We start from the raw sequence: 12,642 nt of genomic DNA on the forward strand, positions 1-12,642 counted from the left end.
TGTCAGGCTTCTAGTTCTGTTACTGTAAATTGTAAAATGATTTTTTTTTAGGTTACATTTTAGACATGGTCTAAATAACAGACATAGTTCATGGACTAGCAAATAACCTGGTATTAAAATATGATGTAATCATATACATGTTTGTGTGTGTGTATATTTAGAAGTCTGACTCTCTGAATGAAATGTTTGGGACTGTGTCCATATTTAATTTTGAAGTGTTTTGAAGCCTTGTCTAATGAAGTCATGGTAGCCTTCCCTGGAATTCCCTACTAAATACCCTGCTGCTTATGTTCCTTGCTAGGAGAACACCTGTTTCCTTTTCCTAGTTGCTTTATGCTTCAAACATTTTAAATGAAAACTGTTTTATTCGCAGTGTGATGAGGAAGGAATCTGCAGAACTTTTTAGTCCTCTTGATAGAGGAAGGGCAGAGAAAGGCAGCCTTCCCCTTGCTGCCAGTATATTGAGCCTATGTCAGAGAATCATAGAATCAAACAAGTTGGAAGAGACCTCCAATCTCATCCAGCCCAACCTATCACCCAGCCCTGTCCAATCAACCAGACCATGGCACTAAGTGCCTCATCCAGTCTTGTCTTGAGCACCTCCAGGGAAGGCAACTGCACCACCTCCCTGGCAGCCCATTCCAATGCCAATCACTCTCTCTGGCAAGAGCTTCCTCCTAACATTCAGCCTAGACCTCCCCTGGCACAACTTGAGACTGTGTTCTCTTGGTCTCTTGCTGGTTGCCTGGGAGAAGAGACCAACCCCCACCTGGCTACAGCCTCCCTTCAGGCAGTTGTAGACAGCAATGAGCTCTGCCCTGAGCCTCCTCTTCTCCAGGCAGCACACCTCCAGCTCCCTCAGCCTCTCCTCACAGGGCTGTGCTCCAGGCCCCTCACCAGCTTCCTTGCCCTTCTCTGGACACGTTTCAGTACCTCAACATCTCTCTTGAACTGAGGAGCCCAGAGCTGGGCACAGTGGTGTGTTGATGTAATTTCAAGCAGTCACGTATTTGCTTCTCTCTGTAGGTGTCCAAACCTGCAGAACTGACAACCTGTGAGAACGAAACTGAATTCATTAGCCCATTTTAATGCCTTTTCTGTCATTCTCCTTCCTTCCACTTTTTTTGTGGTTTACAGATCAGTTCTATTACTCTCTCAGCATTATCAATGAAGTGCAATAACCTAAAATCCTGAGCTGTAGAACTTAGCAGCCAAAGCGAAGCTGAATCTCTGAGGCAGTGGAGGACAGGGAGAATTCAGGGTCGTGGCTTTGGGAGACCTTCCTGCCTGTGATGCGTTGCTTATGTGATGAGGGATAGCTGGAGTTCTATTAAAGCATCCAAGGTTGTTCTAGGCTTTAGGTGTTTGTTATCAACTAAATATTTTCCTGTCATGCAATTTTTTGTTGGTGATGTGTACTCTTCTGCTGACTGCAGAGTAACTGGTTCACTCTTCTGAATTCTGCCTCTGAAGTAGTTGGAACCACACTGAAGCAGAGATTGCATGTTGCAGAAGAAAGAGAGGTTCAGTTGCTCAGGCATGGCCAAGACTTAATTTATCCTACTTCTGAAATCTCTCTGTTTTATTCTAGACTACACAGTAAAATCCCAGCCCTTAAATCAGAAGGGTCATGGCTTCACAGCACTGTGAACACAGCATGTCCCATGCTGAGTTAGGGTGCAACACAGCACGTTCCCTGCTGAGTAGGGTGCCTTGCCTTTTGCTTCAAAATAACATTTACAATCATTGTGGACTGAATAAATGCATGCAAATAAGAACTGCTTGTGCAGCAGTGAAAACAGAGTGCAGAGATGTGAGATCAGTTTTTGTTTCTGTCTCATGACACAATGAGCAGGAGGTACTTTTCCCAAAAATCAGGTGCAGGCTGTCTTAGTCTTGCTCTGCTTGCTTCAGTGTGCTCCTGAGGTGTAAAAAATGTGCGTTTGTATTGCTACAAAGCAGTAACCAAATGCCATAGGTTTGTGTTGGCAGCTGGACTGAGGTGCTCTCTCTGTTTGCTTATTCCTGCCTGGCAAGCAAGTGGTGTGCCTTCCCACGAGTCAGCTGTCACTTATTCCACAAACCAGAGTTTCCATCTTGGTATAAAGGGAATTGCTGCAAGTGGTTGGTTTTTTTTTTCCCCTTTTTAGCCCACTTCTCCCCCCCTATTCCCCTTCTCCCCTCCCCTTTTTCTCCCCCCCCCCTTCCCCTTCTCCCCCCCTTTTTCCCCCCTTCTCTCCCCTTCTTCTCCTCCCCCACCCCTTCCCCTTCTTCTCCTCCCCCTCCCCTTCCCCTTCTTCTCCTCCCCCTCCCCTTCCCCTTCTTCTCCTCCCCCTCCCCTTCCCCTTCTTCTCCTCCCCCTCCCCTTCCCCTTCTTCTCCTCCCCCTCCCCTTCCCCTTCTTCTCCTCCCCCTCCCCTTCCCCTTCTTCTCCTCCCCCTCCCCTTCCCCTTCTTCTCCTCCCCCTCCCCTTCCCCTTCTTCTCCTCCCCCTCCCCTTCCCCTTCTTCTCCTCCCCCTCCCCCTTCCCCTTCTTCTCCTCCCCCTCCCCTTCCCCTTCTTCTCCTCCCCCTCCCCTTCCCCTTCTTCTCCTCCCCCTCCCCTTCCCCTTCTTCTCCTCCCCTTCCCCTTCTTCTTTTTTTTCCTCCCTGCCTTTCACCTCTTCCCCTTTCTGAGGGGAGGAAGAAGTTTGTGTGGTTCTTGTTTGTGTTTAACTTTTGTTTAGGCCAGTGTACTTCGTGTTATGAGTATACAAATACCTTCAGTCACAGTAATTTATCAGTATGGAAGCTCCAGACAATGTCCTGGTTTCTTGATTTTTATTTTTACCTGGAGGGATATGAAAGGATGAGAGACCTCAGACAATGAGTCTCCCTTCAGGTAGTTGTAGACAGCAATGAGCTCTGCCCTGAGCCTCCTCTTCTGCAGGCTGCACACCCCCAGCTCCCTCAGCCTCTCCTCACAGAGCTGTGCTCCAGGCCCCTCACCAGCTTTGTCACCCTTCTCTGGACACCTTCCAGCACTTCAACATGCCTTTGAACCTTGTCATTTCAGAAGTGTTTTAATACTCAGAGTTGCTATACCGTGAGAGTCTTCTCAAGCTGGAAAGTAGAATCCACATGTTTGTGACTGCTGCTTGGGGTGGCAGTGCAAAGTATGTAGTAATCTTTCAAAAAAGCATTAGAGCTGTTCAACAGGGGCAAGATTGTAACTAGGGAAATTAGATAGTGGAAGTAGAGCACAAACCATATCCAGTTACAAGCAGCAGGGAAGCAACAAGAAGCAGCAGTGTGGTTTTCTTCTCTGCAGCTTCTTTTCATCTCAGCCCTGACAGATTGTGCTAGTTTGAGCCTAGCTAGAATGTTTTGGTAAGAAGAACTAGGTTACAGGCTGTGGAAGGAAAACAAGGCTGGTGTCTGCCTCACTCATAGGCTTGCTGAGATGTATACAAACAAAAATCCAAACATGGATAACTCACTTCTGCTGCTGGAGAGCTCCGAGCTGCATCTCTCTCTAACCTCACCCTCCGTTTCTCTGACTAATCCACTTTGCTTCCTAACCCCCTGGCTGAACCTCCATTCTTCCTTGGGACTGAGGTAAGGTTGAGAGGGGTAGGGGGAAGGTGAAGGGGCAGTTGGGAGCCCCTCCTGGGGACTCAGGTTTCTGGGAGGGCTGTTGTGTTTCTGTATTCCCTTTTACCTTGTCTATTTCTGTCTATAACTGCATATGCTGTAAATACCTGCTTGTATATTCTGCTAAGCTTCATTCAATTTCCAGAGCTGGCTGAGTCTAATCTGGGTGATTTCCAAAGTTGGGGGGAGCAGGGAACACCCAAACCATCACACAGATGAGGGGAGAAATTCCAAGTCAGTCAGCACTGGGCAGAAATCTGACAAGCAAGCAGAATTAATACACAACTCCCATTTCTAGCTCTTTTCTTACCATTCATGGGGCCTGTGGTAAAGTGCCTCCAAAGGTGTGATGGTCTGAAGTGGCATAAAAGACCTTGCTGCTAGGAATAAGGCAGTTATTCATATTTCTTCAAACTTATACCTTTAAGATTTATAATCTGGCTTTAAATGAGGGCAAAATCAAAGAAATTTATAACCTGTACTGCATGGTGATCATCACATATTTCCTCTTCTTCAGCGGAGAGGTCGACAGCTTTCTTTTTCTTCTTTTGCTAGGCAGTGTACTTGATGTGCACCTGAAACAATCCAGGCACATCATGAGCTGCTAGATGGATAGAGCCTTTCTTCCTTTAGAATCCATGAAAGGGAGCTGTACTGCTGGCATATGTGACAGCAGGTAGTCATAGAATCATAGACTCATAGAATCAACCAGGTTGGAAGAGACCTCCAAGATCATCCAGTCCAACCTAGCACCCAGCCCTAGCCAATTGACCAGACCATGGCACTAAGTGCCTCATCCAGGCTTTGCTTGAACACCTCCAGGGATGGCAACTCCACCACCTCCCTGGGCAGCCCATTTCAATGCCAATCACTCTCTCTGCCAACAACTTCCTCCTAACATCCAGCCTATACTTCCCCCAGCACAAGTTGACACTGTGTCCCCTTGTTCTCTTGCTGGTTGCCTGGCAGAAGAGACCAACCCCACCTGGCTACAGCCTCCCTTCAGGTAGTTGTAGACAGCAATGAGGTCAGCCCTGAGCCTCCTCTTCTGCAGGCTGCACACCCCCAGCTCCCTCAGCCTCTCCTCACAGGGCTCTGCTCCAGGCCCCTCACCAGCTTTGGCGCCCTCCTGTGGACACCTTCGGCACCTCAGCATCTCTCTTGAATTGAGGGGCCCAGAACTGGACACAGCACTCAAGGTGTGGCCTGAGCAGTGCTGAGTACAGGGGCAGAATAACCTCCCAGAAAACTGTTACAATTCATCTTCTCGCCTGTGTTCGTTTTCATCAGTGAAAATTCAGCTTCTCTCATCTGCAGATGTAGCTGAGTACTTACAAGGAGTCCTGCACTCCTGAAGTCTGCAATGTATTTCTCTTTTTTCACATTTTTTGTGGCATGTCTTTGCTTTTCCCTCTCAAACATCTGTTCAATTGGAAGATTTATACCGGAGAAAATGAGCTTTTTTCCTTCCAAATGCTTGTCATGTGGACTTCTGTTATGAAAAAATGTATGCAAATGGAATGATCTCTTGTTTGCTCTGCCTTTGTCTTGATGGGATATGTGAGGGCAATAATATTTAATGTTCATTGCTGCTGAAATTCATTTCCTTTTGGCTCACAGACTGCTTCTCTCTGCTGACATTTTTAGCATTGAGAACGCTGATATTTATTTTAGTAATCCCATTTTAAAGCTTTGCATTGATGAAACTCACTTTTTTGGACCTCCACTGAAGGTAATGTAGTATTAGCTTCAAGATGTTGTGGCACTAATAGGGCACGTATGTGTTTCTGTTAGTGTGCCCAGGCAGCCAGGAGAGCCAATGGCATCCTGGCCTGCATCAGGAACAGTGTGGCCAGTAGGACAAGGGAGGTTACTCTGCCCCTGTGCTCAGCACTGCTCAGGCCACACCTTGAGTCCTGTGTCCAGTTCTGGGCTCCTCAATTCAAGAGAGGTGTTGAGGTGCTGGAAGGTGTCCAGAGAAGGGCAACAAAGCTGATGAGGGGCCTGGAGCACAGCCCTGTGAGGAGAGGCTGAGAGAGCTGGGGGTGTGCAGCCTGCAGCAGAGGAGGCTCAGGGCGGATCTCATTGCTGTCTACAACTACCTGAAGGGTAGCAGGACTGAGTCAGACCCGGGTAAGGAAGATGCTTCCTTCCTTTTTCCATTCCCTTCAGCTATCTTGCCTCTCTTTTATCCCATATTTTTAAGGCATGGTCTCAAATGCTCTTCTTCAGAACATTCCTTCCAACCTGGACATAACAAGGGTACAGCTACCTGAAGGGAGGCTGTAGCCAGGTGGGGTTGGTCTCTTCTGCCAGGCAACCAACAATAGAACAAGGGGACACAGTCTCAAGTTGTGTCAGGGGAGGTCTAGGCTGGATGTTAGGAGGAAGTTGTTGCCAGAGAGAGTGATTGGCATTGGAATGGGCTGCCCAGGGAGGTGGTGGAGTCGCTGTCCCTGGAGGTGTTCAAGCAAAGCCTGGATGAGGCACTTAGTGCCATGGTCTGGTTGACTGGCTAGGGCTGGGTGCTGGGTTGGACTGGCTGATCTTGGAGGTCTCTTCCAACCTGGTTGATTCTGTGGTTCTATGTTGGTGTGACTTGCTACACAGACTAGGAATGCTAGAAAAGGACCTCGCTCAGAGAAAGATCAAAATGTCTTTGAAGCCTTCTGTCTTGCAGTAGCCTGGACACCCCTACAGAGAAGACCTGAAGTGTGGGCATGACCATTGCTTTCTGCTGCTTCCCAGGAACCACTGTGTATGTGGTAACTTTTCATAAGCATCCTTTCAAAACTAGCCCAGTGAATAGTCAAGCAAATGTGGCAGGGCCCAGTCCTTCCAGTTGTCCTCATTGTTTGCCAGAGACCTGTTGAAAGTGCCGTTGTGGCCACTGGCTGCCAGCAGTATACTGCCACCACTGCTCAGTCTCCAGGGCTTGGACTCTGCAGGAAAGACAGTCAGAGAGACGCTTCATTGCAGGTAAACACTCCCACGTGTCAATGCAAGTGGTGGACTAACGATTTGCTGACTGAAGTGCTGGTCATAGGAAGCATCTGAAAAGCTGACAAAGGGAAGACAATCTGCTTCCAGACAGTGAGTGAAAAGTTATTTGGGGGGGAGGAAATCACAGCACATACTGGCAAGAGCATAGTGCTATGTCTTACGTGATAACTCCTGTTTTGAGTTGGCCATTTAACCAGGAACACTGTGCAGTTCTGATATGTCATTCAGCTGCTATTAGAAGGGAACTGCTGACCTTAAACTTGTATCTGAGTGAATTTACAGAATTATGTATTAGTCTTTTCAGAGTTCAGGGCACTATGTAAACTGTGAAACAGGTTAGAAAGCTTCCCTGTGGTAGTGATCATCTTATTTCTTTAAGTAGCATCTTGAACAGTACCTTGTTGCTTGCTGAATTACTCCCTTTGTGTTGTCTGGTAGATAAGATAATCAGTTTCCTGAGTCATTTAATTACTTCTTTATCTGTAAGAGGAAGGGGAACAGAAGTGTTTAATCAGTTGTAGTCAATGATCTCATTGATTATGATTAAGTTGTCTGGAGGTCAGCAGCTTGAATCAGATGAGCTGACTGAAGGAGCTGCTTTTACTCATCCAGCATGCTGCTTCTGGGAGTCACAAAAACTTTAGTCTAAAGAGTATTCTTCCCTTCTCCTGCATCAGTTGATATAGTCTCCTTCAGCAGTGCACTGGGCCTTACAGAAGTGCAGGCAACGAGAGGGGATTTTTTCCTTCATTCATAGAATCACCATAGAATCGTAGAATCAACCAGGTTGGAAGAGACCTCCAAGATCAGCCAGTCAACCTATCCCCCAGCCCCATCCAGTCAACCAGACCATGGCACTAAGTGCCTCAGCCAGGCTTTGCTTGAACACCTCCAGGGACGGTGACTCCACCACCTCCCTGGGCAGCCCATTCCAATGCCAATCACTCTCTCTGGCAACAACTTCCTCCTAATATCCAGCCTATACTTTCCCCGGCACAACTTGAGACTGTGTCCTCTTGTTCTGTTGCTGGTTACCTGGGAGAAGAGGCAAACCCCCACCTGACTACAACCACCCCTCAGGTAGTTGTAGACAGCAATGAGGTCACCCCTGAGCCTCCTCTTCTCCAGGCTAAACAACCCCAGCTCCCAGTTGCTTTTGCTGCTGTGTTTATCCAGTTCATGATTTAGCTGAGGGAGAGAACAGTTTGTTGAAGAAATGGTGAGGATAATTTCCTGGGAATTAAAAGAGAGGAAGGTATTTTTTTAAAGGCATATTTTAACTTCTGACAAATGCATGGAGGAAAGGAACTTGCAGAGGTGTGAAATGTATGTGTGGCCTTTCTAGGGCTGTACAAAACTATTCAGAAGTGTGTCTCTTAACAAGCAGATGTGCCAAGCAAGCAAGAGTTGAAAGGAATATTATCTGTGACTGAAAACTAGTTTTGAAAACCAAACTGTAGCTCGTCTTTCAAATGTACCATTTGTCAAAGCTAAAGGGACAGAGTTCTTGACCTTTAAGCAAGAAAACAATGGTTAAAGACAGCAAGAAAAGGTCATCTTTGGGGAGCACATCCTGAGGTGTTTGGTGCCCCAGACACTTTCCCATTTCATGCTCCAGTTCCCACAATCCTGTTGCTGTCCTCCATCTGCTGTAGCATCTGTCTTCATGGGACAGACCTCTGGTGGGTCCATGTTAACAGATTTTTATCTGCCCTTACTAAATATCTCTCCAACTGTAGTCGTCTTTTCCACAGCAGTCGAGATCCTTTCCAGGATGAAATACGAAGTCTGCCTCTGCTCTCTTGTCAGTAACTACATGAGCTCTGCCAGCCGGTGTGGATGCCCTGTGGCATCCATGGGTTTCATGGGGCCACAGAAGAGCTGGAAGCTCTTGAGGTGGTGGCAGCCTTTGGGCACAGAGGACAGTCAGTGACAAGGTGAAATGGCCATGCTCTTTGGTGGCTGTTTCCCAGTTGTTGCAATGACTGCATTAGCAAAATGACTAAAAGAAACAAACATGGTAGCTAAAGGCATTAAATGCAGCCTGCTGTGTCACTCCAAGGGGGCAGTGGTGCTGTAACAGTATTGCAGCATTTCTCTGAGCAAGCCCTGCACTGTTCATTCCTTCTCATAGACCAGAAGGCAGTGGAGGGAAAGAAAAGGCAGAGCCTGTGTAGGAGTGAAGGGGCAATTGCATTTGGTGCAGGGGACATCTGGGGACAGAAGTTCTTGTTTCAGTGAGCTAAAGCAGCTCTGCTATTTTGCAGAGCTTTTTCCCAAAGTACCCACTGCTTGCCCTGCAGCCTTCCACTGGTGTCCTAGTAGACCTGTCTGGCATGCTGTTGTCTCCCAGGGACCATTATCCCACCCAGTCTGCCACAGCCCACCCCACCTGGCAGCCCTCATTAAAGAGGTTCAGTGCCACAGTACACAGAGTGGGAAATACTTAACTTCAGCTGTGCTGGCAGTGCTGGTTTGGGAAGCAATACCCAGCAGCTGCCCACCCTGCAGCAATCTACTACCAGTGCCATTAGCTTAGCTGCACGAACAAGTACCAAATGTCTTCAGAATTTGAAAATGAACAGGTCATAGAATCATAAAATCAACCAGGTTGGAAGAGTCATCCTGCTGTGTGGCTCTAGCTATCCATATACTTGACGAAGATTGAACAGAATCATTACCTATGACTTGGTGAAGTAAACCCCTCTCCAATTAGGGTTAAAAACATGTTTCATTGTAGCTGATCTTCTATTAAAAATGTGTAAATAATATGTGCTTCTGAATGAGATTGAGTGGTAGATGGTGGCATTTCTATTTCAAAACCATCATGCTGGCCTATGCCTTGACTTCTGGTCAGGCCACACCTTGAGTCCTGTGTCCAGTTCTGTGCCCCTCAATTCAAGAGAGATGTTGAGGTGCTGGAAGGTGTCCACAGGAGGGCGCCAAAGCTGGTGAGGGGCCTGGAGCACAGCCCTGTGAGGAGAGGCTGAGGGAGCTGGGGGTGTGCAGCCTGCAGAAGAGGAGGCTCAGGGCAGACCTCATTGCTGTCTACAACTACCTGAAGGGAGGCTGTAGCCAGGTGGGGTTGGTCTCTTCTGCCAGGCAAACAGCAAGAGAACAAGGGGACACAGTCTCAAGTTGTGCCAGGGCAGGTCTAGGCTGGGTGTTAGGAGGAAGTTGTTGGCAGAGAGAGTGATTGGCATTGGAATGGGCTGCCCAGGGAGGTGGTGGAGGCACTGTCCCTGGAGGTGTTCAAGCAAAGCCTGGATGAGGCACTTAGTGCCATGGTCTGGTTGACTGGACAGGGCTGGGTGCTAGGTTGGACTGGCTGATCTTGGAGGTCTCTTCCAACCTGGCTGATTCTATGATCCTATGATTTTCCAAGGCTGCCTGCCGCTTTATGAAGTAGGAAGTTGTGCTTTTCCTTCTTCCCTTTCATATTTACACTCACTCACCATTTCCTGAGCTGTCATGTTTGCATTTTCTTCCTGTCACTCTGCAGCCAAGCAGAGCTGCCTAGGAGGGGTCAGAGAAAGTGGCAGGTTTGGTTTTGTCCCTCAGCACGGTTGTATGGATATGAAGCGGCGTTGTCTTCAGCACGCAATGGTCACTCTGACCTCTTTGCAAACACCAAGCAAGAATGTCAGAAAAAAACTTTACAAGCCACAAGAGGGTTCCTAGGGTCAGTCAGCAGAGCAGAAGAATTTTCCTTAGCTGGCAGTGATGGGGACTAGACTGTGTTATTGACTGCAGCATGGTATGAAGAACAGCCTTGTAAGCAGGAGAGGTCACCATGGACCGAGCTCGCTCGCTCGCTGCTTTTCCACATCACTTTATTTCCTTTCCTTTCATGGAAACTTGTCCAGTGTTTATTTAGGTTGCTGCTTCCACTGCCTCCACCTCAGCTTCACATCTACCACCTTCAGACTTAAGTAAGGAGCATGCAGCATGGCTGGGCTGTGAGCCCTGTGTCTACTTTGACAGGAGTTGCAGTGTCCCACGAGGGCAGGGCACGGAAAGACGACGTTGCGTTTGGCTTTGTGGCTGTGAGAAGAAAGGCTGGTTTTGTGGCTTCCTCCTGGATTCATGGGTGATTAATAGAAAAATATTTGCAAGGCATGAGTTACAATCCCTCATTTTAAATGTTTAGGGAGACTGAGAATTTCTGCACACACCCATGGCAGGATCTGGGTTTCCTCCAGTGCTCAGTGATTTTACATTCAGAAGGAAAAAACAACAACCCAAATTCTCAGAACTAAATTCACATATTTTTTTGTGTATGGTACAATATTTACCATGAGTTAAAGATACTAATTCAGGTTCATTGCTTACTGTTCCAAAAAGAGTATTTTTAAGTTTGCTGGGTTTGCAATACCATTATAATTCTCAAGGGAATTTCATATCAGTGAAATAGAATCCTAAGATCATAGAATGGTCTGGGTTAGAAGGGACCTCCGAAGGTCATCCAGCCCAAGCCCCTCTGCAGTTAGCAGAGACAGCCTCAACTACATCAGGCTGCCCAGAGCCCTGTTGATCCTCACTCTGGATATCTCCAGGGATGGGGCCCCATGGCTCCCTGGGTGTGCAGGTTTGGGAGTTCAGTGGTGCCATTTCACCTCAGCTTTCCATGCTCAGAAGAAAAACAAATTCCTGTAGCTGCTGCTAGCAATCAGAGCAGCTTCTTGTAGCTGTGTTTAGGTTTTGTAATGACTGTCACACCTCAGCTTAAGCTTTCTTTTGTCTCTCCTCCTGATTTTACATCTCACTGAGCTATCTAACTCTCAGCAAGAAAAATCTCCTCTGAGGGGAGAGATGGTGACTGGTGCTTTACTTCACAGACTGTGAATACACTAAGTAGGAAAAGGCATCAGGCACTTCCAGCAGCTGTACTAGGGACCACAGAGGTGGTAGTAAATGGAGGCTGGAAAGGGACAGTGCTTTTACTGCAGAGAAAACCTGGTGCTTCTGGTATCAGGAATATGAAATACGTGCTGCTGAGTGGCAAAAAATAATGTAGGTTTGTGTCCAAGCATATCTGGCCTTTATCTCAAACCTGGAGTGCATCTGCAAGGTGGGGGGAAGATTTTTCTCTCGTTCTTTGGCATTCCATACACAAATCAAATTCAAAGGGCATTGCTACTCAGCAATTTAGAGTAGTGCCAGTCCAGTTGTTTCAGTGGTCCTGCAGAAGTTTAACCTCTGAAGGAATACTGAAGCTGTCTTTTTTACTAAATATAAGCTATTGCTTGTTAAAACTGCAGGATTTTCCACATCAATTTGCATGGCTTTTCTTCCATATATGAGTGTTTCTCCAGCCATATTAGCCAGTTATTGCTGTCAGAATGACAGAAAGGTCCCTGTTACACTTTTGTGTTGGGTAATTGATGCTCAGTTATCTCAGGGAATGTTTTCTGATGAACTCCATTATTCTTGCAAAGGAACAGTAAGTCTTTGTTGTGAGTTAATGTCTCTTCACCTTGGTACAGAATCATAGAATCAACCAGGTTGGAAGAGACCTCCAAGATCATCCAGTCCAACCTAGCACCCAGCCTTAGCCACTCAACCAGACCATGGCACTAAGGGCCTCATCCAGGCTTTGCTTGAACACCTCCAGGGATGGCAACTCCACCACCTCCCTGAGCAGCCCATTCCAATGCCAATCACTCTCTCTGCCAACAACTTCCTCCTAACATCCAGCCTAGACCTCCCCTGGTTACCTGGCAGAAGAGACCAACCCCTGGCCACAGCCTCTCTTCAGGTAGTTGTAGACAGCAGTTGAGGTCTGCCCTGAGGCTCCTCTTCTGCAGGCTGCACACCCCCAGCTCCCTCAGCCTCTCCTCACAGGGCTGTGCTCCAGGCCCCTCATCAGCTTCATTGCCCTTATCTGGACACCTTCTAGTACCTCAATATCTCTCTTGAATCGAGTTGCTGTCCCTGGAGGTGTTCAAGAAAAGACTGGATGGGGCACTTAGTGCCATGGTCTGGTTGACTGAACAGGGCTGGGTGCTA

The 12,642-nt window shown here is 47.5% G+C and overlaps 1 protein-coding gene across 1 annotated transcript in view; it reads left to right on the forward strand.

The window, feature by feature from the left end:
- UST (uronyl 2-sulfotransferase) overlaps window positions 1-12,642 on the forward strand; it is a 178,722-nt gene that overhangs the window by 125,398 nt on the left and 40,682 nt on the right. The gene's annotated exons all lie outside the window — the stretch shown is intronic.

This window comes from Pogoniulus pusillus, chromosome 18, assembly GCF_015220805.1.
Source record: "Pogoniulus pusillus isolate bPogPus1 chromosome 18, bPogPus1.pri, whole genome shotgun sequence".
In the NCBI taxonomy this organism is placed as follows: Eukaryota; Metazoa; Chordata; class Aves; order Piciformes; family Lybiidae; genus Pogoniulus; species Pogoniulus pusillus.